The sequence below is a fragment of the Gadus chalcogrammus genome, chromosome 7, assembly GCF_026213295.1.
Source record: "Gadus chalcogrammus isolate NIFS_2021 chromosome 7, NIFS_Gcha_1.0, whole genome shotgun sequence".
Classification (NCBI taxonomy): domain Eukaryota; kingdom Metazoa; phylum Chordata; class Actinopteri; order Gadiformes; family Gadidae; genus Gadus; species Gadus chalcogrammus.
In genome coordinates, this window is record NC_079418.1 from 32,121,420 (window position 1) to 32,132,045 (window position 10,626).

The 10,626-nt window shown below is 41.0% G+C and overlaps 1 long non-coding RNA gene across 2 annotated transcripts; it reads right to left on the bottom strand.

Annotated features, from left to right (window-relative positions):
• Window positions 1-721: 721 nt before the first annotated feature.
• Window positions 722-9,755, bottom strand: LOC130386585 (uncharacterized). Of its 2 annotated transcripts, none has more exons than XR_008896137.1 (6): window positions 7,102-7,375; window positions 6,585-6,697; window positions 3,777-3,896; window positions 2,860-2,884; window positions 2,566-2,595; window positions 722-1,891 (listed from the first exon to the last, which is right to left on the bottom strand). It is a non-coding gene; the product is annotated as an uncharacterized LOC130386585 (long non-coding RNA). The 2 variants fall into 2 exon arrangements; XR_008896136.1 differs by lacking the exon at window positions 7,102-7,375 and adding an exon at window positions 9,653-9,755 and having other exon boundaries at window positions 724-1,891.
• Between the last annotated feature and the right edge of the window lie 871 nt (window positions 9,756-10,626).

The following is a 10,626-nucleotide window of genomic DNA, read 5'->3' on the forward strand; positions in this document are numbered from 1 at the left end:
ATTTCAACGATCATTGATAGTAACCCACCACAAATTGTTCACAAGAAGTCACAAATATATAGTACTTAATTTTGCCATTATCAGATAAAGATTATTTGTGGCCCAGTGCCACACTTTAGCGTCCTTCACCCATCCAGCCACAGCATATTGGTAGGCATCAGTGCTCTTGAACGCTTTCAAGATATCTCCACTGTATGGGGAGGGGTTGTGGACTAAATAAATATATATGTCATGAACATTTATTTGAGGCAAGTGTGAGGCCGATACTAATGGACCAAAAAAAACTGGGGGTAACAAATGAGGATAGGAGCCTAAAATCGTTGTTTTTTTTTCAGATACCTCTGTCTCTCTCTAACATTCAGATGAGCGGTGTGGGCGGTCCATACTAGGCGAGATTGGTCGTGCAAATTGCGGCGTTCCAGAAAACGTGACGTAGATTAACCGTATGAATTGTTAGTCACTTTGGATTAAAGCGTCTGCTAAATGTCCTAAATCCAAATGTAGATTACCTAGTTTTCTATACTTACTCTTTTCAACAAGGCTGTTTCTTCTCCTGTCAGGTGCTCTTCTGTCCATAACCATAAACGGACATACACACTTTCATTAATAACAACAATGTCCTCTTTATTCATAGAACATGACAATAGTTTACATTTTTCTTACATTTTTAGTAACCTTACTCAACTATTCCAGCGTTGGCCTATCAAACCTGCAGTGTTCATTTTGAATCACTGCTGTTGCAGATGATTATGATAAATATATTACTGGATCCGCAGTTATAAGCAAAGTCCAACAGGCTCCCACAGTGAAACATGCAAAAGATCTGCTACTTTGGTGGATTTGTGTGGGACATGGTAAGGCAACGAAACTGGCAACGAGGCCATGAAGGACTAACGGGACTATCTTACTATATACTGGATCAACATACCAGACCAGACACTTAAAATGAGGAAGCATCTGGTGTTTTCTTGTTTTTATATAAGATTTATTTTCGAGATTTTGAGCATAACAGAATACAGTACACCTCATACATAAAGTGAAATAGAAACATTCAGTGAAACAAGGTACTAACAAAGAGACAGTTTAGTTGGCAGAAAACCTGTTACTTTTTATTTTTATATATTGGTCTGAGCAGCCCATAAAACCAGTTGATCAGCGACACGATTGACACTGGGCTAGCCCAATCACTATCGGCGAAATGGGTTTCTCACCAAAGGGCATCGGCCCAGACATACTTTAGTCAGCGAGTCCTCGAACCGCTAGTATAACAATCTCTAAAGGTAATGTTGAAGTCGACATTTATGTTTATATATACCCATGATTTTAGGTACTATTTGATCATGGTGGGAGTCAAAATCTAAAAAAAGAAAACCTGTGAAATGAAATCCCGAAAACAATCTTGGCAGGAAGTATTATTTATTGTGTGTAAAGATGTTCCGCCACTGATGGGTACACTTTTTGGAAGTATTTAATGTGTCCACTCTCACTTATTCACGTTAACTCTTCAGCCTTCAATGCACAAGAGCACCATCATATTGTTCGACCCCTTATAATATGGGTTTCAAACAGCCACACTGAACATCCAGAAGAATAGATGGAGGCTTACAACACACATTAGATTCACAGTAAAGAGAGAGCACAGTGCATTACTGAATTGCACATGGATTAATTTCGGTGAAGATGGTTCATAATTACTGGCCGCGACAATGAGGACATTTGACTGTAATCGAAAAATGTTGTATGCAATACCTGTTTATTTTCTTTCTGCAGCAGACCGCCCCAATGACCACCAAAATGACCACCAAAATCCCCCCCTTAATCACTCCAGTGACCACCGGTGTCCAGAATACAGCCAGAGGTGGGGGGCTGCTGGTTGTGGGGTCAATGCGTTCTACAAGCAGAAATACATTGAAGGGTCATTGGCAAAGCCTCTGAATCTGAATCAATGCATAGTAAGACCACAAACTAATGGCTAACACACTCAGCCTCCCCCAACAGGGTTGCTTAACTCTGTTGAACCCTTATGATGTCTGTGAAATTGCTGACTATATTTCAATTTAGAGGGTGTTGAATATCTTGGATTAAGTTTGGCAAACGATACAGATTGTTCTAATTTTACAAAGTAAATCTATGTTTTACTTTGGAATGCAGGGTTTATAAATGTACGATACTGCTTTGATCGCCGTAGAGAAAAATAATAATAAACAGCAAACGATTGGATCCAGGATAAAAACATTGGCTCATGGAATTAAAGTTTCTGACCAACAATTAGTTTCAGATTTGTCGGTGTGGTTGGCTGCAGAAGTATAATACTGACATTTCAAGTTAATTGTACCGCCCTCAAAAGACTTCAGTTGCACATTAGATGACCAAACAACAAGAACAACCAAAGTTCAGTAGAAAAAGGGCCAACATTCAAAATATAAACAAATAACAACCACATTTGGCATAGTCTGATTCTATGTATTAATTGTAGACATTCATAATTTGCCAGATAACTAAGACAGAAGACAATAGGTTTGCATGTTGCCATTTGTGGAGTTAGTGAAAGTAATGCATCCCTACCTTGAGGTTGTTGTACAGCAGTGCAGTCAGCTGTTGAAATAAACATGCAAAGTAAACATTAACTAAAACTTAAAACCATCCATTGAAATAATTCAACTCTATACTAATTTTATCCCCAAAATATTGGTTCCATCAACACATCAGATTAACAGGAAATTGTTTTCAGAAAATATAATTTTGTTTTACATCGAAATAATGTTGACATTGAAATAATATTTTAAGCAAAAATACATAGATTCAAAATAAATATTTACGTTTCTCGTTAATAATAATGAAGTATAAAAATAAACTCACTAAGGCAGCAGATTGGATCGTAGTGCTACAATGAGAGGAGAAAAAGAACAGTGATTTACAGGAAGTAAACTCTTCAAGTCAACTCTTAAAGGACTTTGTGGATAAAAGGCCCTGCCAAATAAAGTGAAGGCGTCTCCGAGCACAAGACTTGGAGCCCGAGGTGAGGCTGATGGGTTGATGCGTTTCACAGATGTATCTTCCATTTGGTAGCGTTGCAGTTTGGAAGTTGTAAAACAGGTATAGTAGCATTGATGGCTTCTAGCTGACGTCAAAACCTCTTTATTTAATATTGCAATTGCAAAGGTAACATTATGTTTGCTGCTTTCACTTGGACGTAACACAGAATATAGATCAATATTCTCCCAGGTGTTAACCAGTCACCAAGCCAAAGATTGGGTATCAGACTGGCCCTTATATTAAAGGGGCTATTAATGATTGACCTTTTGTTTGAGGAGATAATAAATAAACAAATTGCTTGGGTGGAAGTGGTTAATTGTCAAGTCTTGTGTTGGACCAGAATGTAACAATAGCGATGCTCAACATTTATATTACTTGTGATAACATAGCCTTACATCCTACTTTTCAACTATAGGCCCGCTAAACCTGCAGAGAGAAACCTTATGTGAGCTCGGAGGACCAGGTTGGTCCATGGTTACACAGAAGTAGCAATATCACAAATCTATTTCTTATTTTAAGGAATAGGCTACTCATGAAACAAGGAATAATCCTGATATAGTGGCTATATTGTGAGGATATGATGCCAATGTTTGGAAATCAGACTCACTTAAAGTTTTGTATCAGAACTGGTGCATCCATATTCAAACACTGTGCGGAGATTGTGTCGGAAATATTCAGAGATGACAACAATGCACAGTGCTTCCTATCTGAATGGAGTTCAAGTACTGAGGTTCTCTTACCTTCGGATGGCAAATAGTTTCAACACAAACGTTCTTCCGGCATCCAAGCAAAGTGAGAGAGGAGTGAGATGAGGATATACCTCCCTTATTGGGTTCTTCATCAGTTGCCAGTATAATGCCCTGTAGTTCAAGCATACAGGAGGAATGTGTAGGACTTTTAGACATGATTGACAGCATTGTAATTGTTTCATGCCTTCAAAATGTTGTGGATTAAGAGGATTAGTTATGGGAATACTGTACCCCTTAATTTACCTAAAAGTTTAACTAAACACATCACAAAAACATCAATTTTTTTCTCCAAAGTATTAAGTTGTCTTTTGCCAAATCATCTAATATGGCACGTTTCCACCGGCGGGTGCCCCTAGGCCCAGCACGCCTTGGCCCGGTAGTGAAGGTGTGGTTTGGCCCAGCTCAGTTAAGGCTTGCGTTTCCATCGCCGACAGTACCCTTATGCTAGGGCGGGGTTTAAGTCATATAGCGATAGCCGCACTAGCTACGTAAGCATCGTGACCTCATAGCAGCCCGACACGGTGTATCCTGCCAAGAAGGAAGGCAAACTTTTGCACAACATTTTCAATAAACAAAGTTTTCGCCGTTGTCCAGTGGGGTGTTCCACAAAGCCGGTTTTATCACATAACCGGGTAAGTTAACCCAGGGTTTGCGGTAACCCTAGGTTTTCCGTTCCAAAAGGATCACGGTATGTTAGTTGCTATAGAAACATATGCTCTGAATCAAACCTGGTCGGACCAGGTTTTGCGCAGGTTAAGTTTGAAACATAACCCGGTTTTGGGTATTTCAACCCGCGTTCACCGCAGATTTCATGTGTTCACAATGGCATGCCCTTTTGATGAGAGAACTGCTGATATCAGAGCGCAAATTATACATGCAATCCACCGGGAGCGATTGATAAGACCACGGCTCGACATCTTGGCATATCAAATGACTTTTTGCTGGAGTGGAGAAATAGGCCTATATATTCTCGCGCAAATCTTTAATATATTTAAAAAGCCTTACATAGCCAACACTACCAATCGAGGACCTGGCCTCAGTTCACTCCAGACTTTGCGTAGCCCTCCGTTTTTTGCAAATGGTCGTTTTATCTAGGCTATAATGTTGGAGATGCTGAGCACATCTCAGTCCTTTCAGATGACCGATCCAAGATTTGTATCGGCCTCCTATCATACAAAGAGCAATATTGTCTGAGTACTATGCCGAGAGGCACTTACAACACAAAGTATAAAATAGTCCTAACGGACTTGCATCCACTGGAGAATGTTTGATCGTTACACGCACTAATCCATCTTGATCTGTGAAGTTGATGAATTGTCACTTTTAGGTTACCAAAAAAATTAACATTTGGAATAGTATGCGCTGTGGCAAGCACATGGTTTGCATGTGTTATTTCGAACGCAAAAAAAATCTAAGATACAAGAAAACACCAAAACCTACATTCAACCAGTGGGGTATGGCCCCTGACTCTCTGAGGAGGTAGGTACCTCCAGGTACCCCCTCCATGCCAGGGCGCCCTGAATTTATGTTTATTAACAGCTCCTCCACCGGGGTCAAGACAATTTGAGGGCCAGATCCAGTCTGCCGACTGTCGGCCTTTTCACTATTGGCTTAAAAAAATTGCTTATTTAAATTCATACCAATACGATGGTGGGAAAAGCTTACCAGTTATATATGTTTTTTATACTTCATTTTTATACTTGATCCGTTGACTGCTTGGAAGCCATCGGAGTACATATTTTCTTAGAAGAAAGGGGTTGTGTGCTTAACTGGGATATTTATATATTCATGGCTCGAATATTAACGATCATGCTTTTGACGTGTAACTAACGCATTTACGCGGTCAGCGATCCGCTGCCAGGCTTTGGTTCTCCGGGTTCCAGAGGCTTTAGCGTTCCCTTTTCTTGTGATAATGTCCTTCTCCTCGTCATAGCTCTCCAGGAGAACCTGAAGTTCCATTTCATTGAAATAAGCGGCCCGTTTCGCCATTTCGATCAGGGTTTCCATGATCGATACATCACGTCTTTTTAGGTTTGGCGTGGACGCGCACAACCCTGTGTTAACCAACCCCGAGTTGATTGAACTAATGCATAACCGCTGCTGTGGAACCGAAAACTCTGGGTTGGTCGGCACAGGGTCAATCAACCTAGAGTTCAGCGTTAACTCAGTGTTTGTTAAACCTCCGTTCGTGGAACACCCCTCTGAAATACCTCGCGGGTAATGCGTTTGTTTGTTATTAACCCTGTGTCGCACAGAAGTGACGATTCGGTCGACCAATCAACGGACGGCGTGTGTAGCTGGAACTTGTTGGCACCCTTTCAGACGTCTTGGTACCCCAACGGAGGAGCACTGAGAGATAAGTACGGCTCAGTCCGGACCCCGCCCACTTTTGGCGGTAGAAACATGAACCGTACCGCGCCTATTCATACCGAACCAAACAGCTACCGCCAGTGGAAACGCGCCATAAGAACACTATACTGTAGCATCCCAGTATTCAAAATGGCGTTGGCCTGTATGTCACTCCATGTCAAATTGAAGTACAAATTTGCTGCTAGAAATGGCCAATAAATCAATGCTTTGGAGAACTGCAACAGAAAAAAATCCAACTGATACGTTTCTCAGACATTAACCCCATGATAACTAAAAATATAATTGTCATGTCAACATAATATAAAAACAGTAGGTCAATAAAACAGTAGGCTATTAAACTCATTGAATAAAATATTCCGATACTCATTTTAATATCAATCACAATCATTCAGTAATCCAGTAATCCATCCTAATAAATGTTTAATTTACCTCAGAATTATACCAGATGTATTCACACGTTGGATTGCTCTTAGGGATTAAGATGTTGTACGTTGTTTCTTTGCCCTGATGGGTGACTTTGCACGTGTCACCAAAAACACCAACTGTAGGTGAAAGAGAAAGGGTGTCATATTGTGTATCGATAACAAAGAATATAGAGAGAAAATATGAATCTTTGTACAATCCTATCTTATCCTTGAAGAAATTAACCTGAATGAACGCGTGGTAATGAAGAGAAAGATGGAGATCTGACACTGACAGACATTAAACGATAGGTCTACCAAATAAACAATGAAAGCATTTTTAATTAAGGCTAAGAAAAGAATGCCAGCCATGCTCAATACAATTCTAATGAAGCTAAAACAGATTAGGATGGTTGATTATGAATAGGCCTAGTTTGAATTCTTGGCAAAGCCTAATAATGGAGGCTCCTTTATACGGCTTGACCAAGAATTAAAACTATTAGCTTACCATGTGTCATGGGGATAATAACAAACAAACAAGGTACCCGCAAGGTATTCATGGACAACGGCGAAAGCTTCGTTTATTGAAGAAAATGTTGCGCAGAAGTTTACCGTCCTTCTTGGACGTCCTACATTGTTTGCTCTTTGTTTATAGTTGCGCGTTCTTATTTTTCTTGGATTTATTAGCAGGCTACACTGTGTCGGGCTGCTATGACGTCAAGATGCTAACGTAGCTGGGGGGCAAAAACATAGCAAAACTATTACTTGCGATGACCCAGCAGCAATGCGGAAGGAAAGTGTCAGAGGCGACACAGACAGACAGCAGCAGATTGCATCACCCCCACCACAGAGCCACCTGAGCAGCGCCAACGAGGGCAGCCGATGTGTGAGAGAGACTGCGATCATTGGTGAAGACCCCACCTTATGGGCAGATCAACTGACAGAGGAGAGGGGAGAATTAAAATGGTCAATAAAGGCCCCATACAAATAATGGATATTAAGTTGGTTAAGGTTAAAATGGTATTAAGAGTTGTTTTTTTGAGGAGAGGCGGAGGGGGGAGTGAGGGGGGAGTTGATAATTGAGGTGAGAAATGGCAAGATCTCTCTTGAGACATCCTGGAGGAGAGAGGAGGGGATATCGTCAAGGGGGCAGGTGGCATGACACAAACAAGTAAATCCAGTGTGAGCCACACCTCAAACCTGGTGATCGGTGACTCTGCCTCTGTGCAGTCAGTAGGCTTTGTTGAACTTTCCCACAGACTTGACAACCTGCTATTCTCTGCAGCGTTGGGACAATAATGCCGGAGCATTCACAGTTGACCCTCAAGAATCGGTCTATAACCAGACGGGAATGCAGAATAGACAATGCGAAAGTCCTCTCGTACCAAATGCTTTAATTTGTGGAACCCTTGACTGTACTTACCACGCATGCCATGGAGAAAAATTGGGAACAAAGTGATAATATACCTGTTCCTCTCTTCATGGCACGGACTATGTACTGCTAATGGATTATTTTTCTCTTTAACCAGAAATTGCGTAAATGGGACACCCCAGCCTCTGACGGGATGCCCCACATCAAGTCTTTCTTCACGAGCCTGGCAAACAAGACACTGGACCTCAATTCAGCTGTAGATCCAACGCTGAATTTGCTAAAACATACAGATTCCCAAACCTTACATGGACTCGGGAAACAATATCTAGCCCTTTTTAACTACCGAGCCACACCACTGGCTCACAGGAAGTCACCTGCAGAACTGTTGATCAACAGAAAACGAGGCCACCAGAACTTATTGAATACCAAACTAGCAGAGGTGGTGACAGAGTGACTCAAATCAGCAAGTGGAGCAAGAGGGATGATTGTCTCTAATATGAGCAAGTCACTATGAAGGTAATGTAAATAACAACGATTTTGTGTCACTCAAACTGTACTTTATTGATGGTCCCTAAGTGGAACCCCTTCGGTTCGATTGAGGAACCGTCAATAAATTACAAGTTGATTGACAAAAAAAACTAAAAGCGAGCTGTCAGAGGTGAGCTGACCGTCCTCTACTGTCAACGGACTGGAGGCCCTGATCACCTTCTATACCGGACACCTCTATGTGCCACCACATACAGTCAGTACGAATCAAGGGGATCACAGTACAGATAACTCCATCACGTGACACTTCCTTATAAGCACATCTATTCACTATAGTCACTTTATATAAGTAGGACCACATTATAACTAGTAATAACCTCGAAAACACACTTACACTTTACACACCTATGTTTTTATTATTTAACTTACTCAAACTGTTTAAGTTTCTCTCATTAATACTGACTATTTATTTTATTATTATTTATCATTGTGATCGATGCTGCTACTTATTTTTTACAGATTTTAATTTGTAGGCCTACTAATCATGATTAACTTTATCTTGTATTGTTGCTGCTATTTGGCTGTTGAGGAATCAAGCCTAAGTGTTTAACCCTTGTGTACTTAATAAGATGTAATGAGAGACGTAATAAAAGCAATTCTGATTCAGATTTTGATTCAGTAGTATCTTTGTAAACCTGTCTACGTATCGGTGTGTCAACATTCCATCGGATATAAACAATAGGTAGGTATAGACTAGTAAACCCACCTGTGATGATGACTACCTGTGGCCTTAACATCCCTGGTCATGAAAGACTTTGAGAGGCTAATTCTCACTCAACTACAGGCAGAGGTCAGTAAGTACGCTGACCTGCTTCACTTTTCATACAAACGTCACAGTAGCCCTGTCAAGCTTCGTCCCGGCATCCAAAGACTTTTGAATGGTTGAACCCCTCTTTGAACTGTATCGTTTAATACCTGGAATATTTTAAAATTATTTATTTGTCCTCCAATATGGAGTTACTAATATTTATTCAATAGGCTTAGCAAGAATTTTATTTAGTTGCCGATTTCCCAACTTCCGACTAGGAAGGCTGGCGTCCGAGGTTTCAGGAACACACCATAATAGTCGTTATAAGTGTGGTTCGATCAATAAATGCGTCGTTTAAAAAACGATCCTTTCAAATAGATACCAGCCCACACGCTCTCACTCCAAATACAGTCCACGCTACAACACTTACCGGTAAATAAGGCTGGAATTAATAAAAAAAGCAACTCCATTCCGAATCCAAATTCGATGTTCTGTGGCATGGTCGTATCGGGCCTATGACTGAAGTGAAAGTGAGTAAGTGTAGCAAGTGGGCAGAATGGTAATCAGCCACGCCTACATGTTTTACCCATGGTAAACCTTTGGTCTGTCTTGCTTAAGCGGAAATGGCAAAGTGGCAATGTTTAGTCTTTAATTTATCTACAAAATCATAAAACCTTAAATGGTGTTGTCCATTATGTAGAGAAGAAACCATTCATAACCATCCATCCATGTTGTTAGATTGAAACATGTCATCAGAAGTAGCATAGATAGACTGAAATAATTACATTATTATTATTATTATTATTATTATTGTGTGTGTGTGTGTGTGTGTGTGTGTGTGTGTGTGTGTGTGTGTGTGTGTGTGTGTGTGTGTGTGTGTGTGTGTGTGTGTGTGTGTGCGTACGTGCGTGCGTGCGTGCGTGCGTGCGTGCGTGCGTGCGTGCGTGCGTGTGTGTGTGTGTGTGTGTGTTAAATAAAGATACCTTTTTATAGGCCTTCCACGGCCAGGCTGAAACGACCCAACACCTGCGAAGGGGAGCCCTTAAATGAAAAGCACGGCCAGGATTCGTCTTTCTACTCATTCTTAATTGAGCTTTGAGATAAGAGACAAAAGTGTTTTTATTAAATCCAGATGGGACATTTGTTTCATAGGAGAAATAATGAGATAGTATTAGATTAAAGATAAACAGAGCATGTATCTTTGGCTGCACAATAAGGTTGGTCCTATATTATCTGCGTGTTTATAGTTTGATCTCCGTAGCGGTGGTCATCGTCTCCCGCTCCAGGGACGGACGTATGAAACACATCAAACCCTCCGGCCAGGTGCGGGCGCGCCTCATCCCGCACGCAGCAGGGAGGAAGGGAGGAAGGAAGGCGGTGGATAGGACTCGAGTTATGGAGATC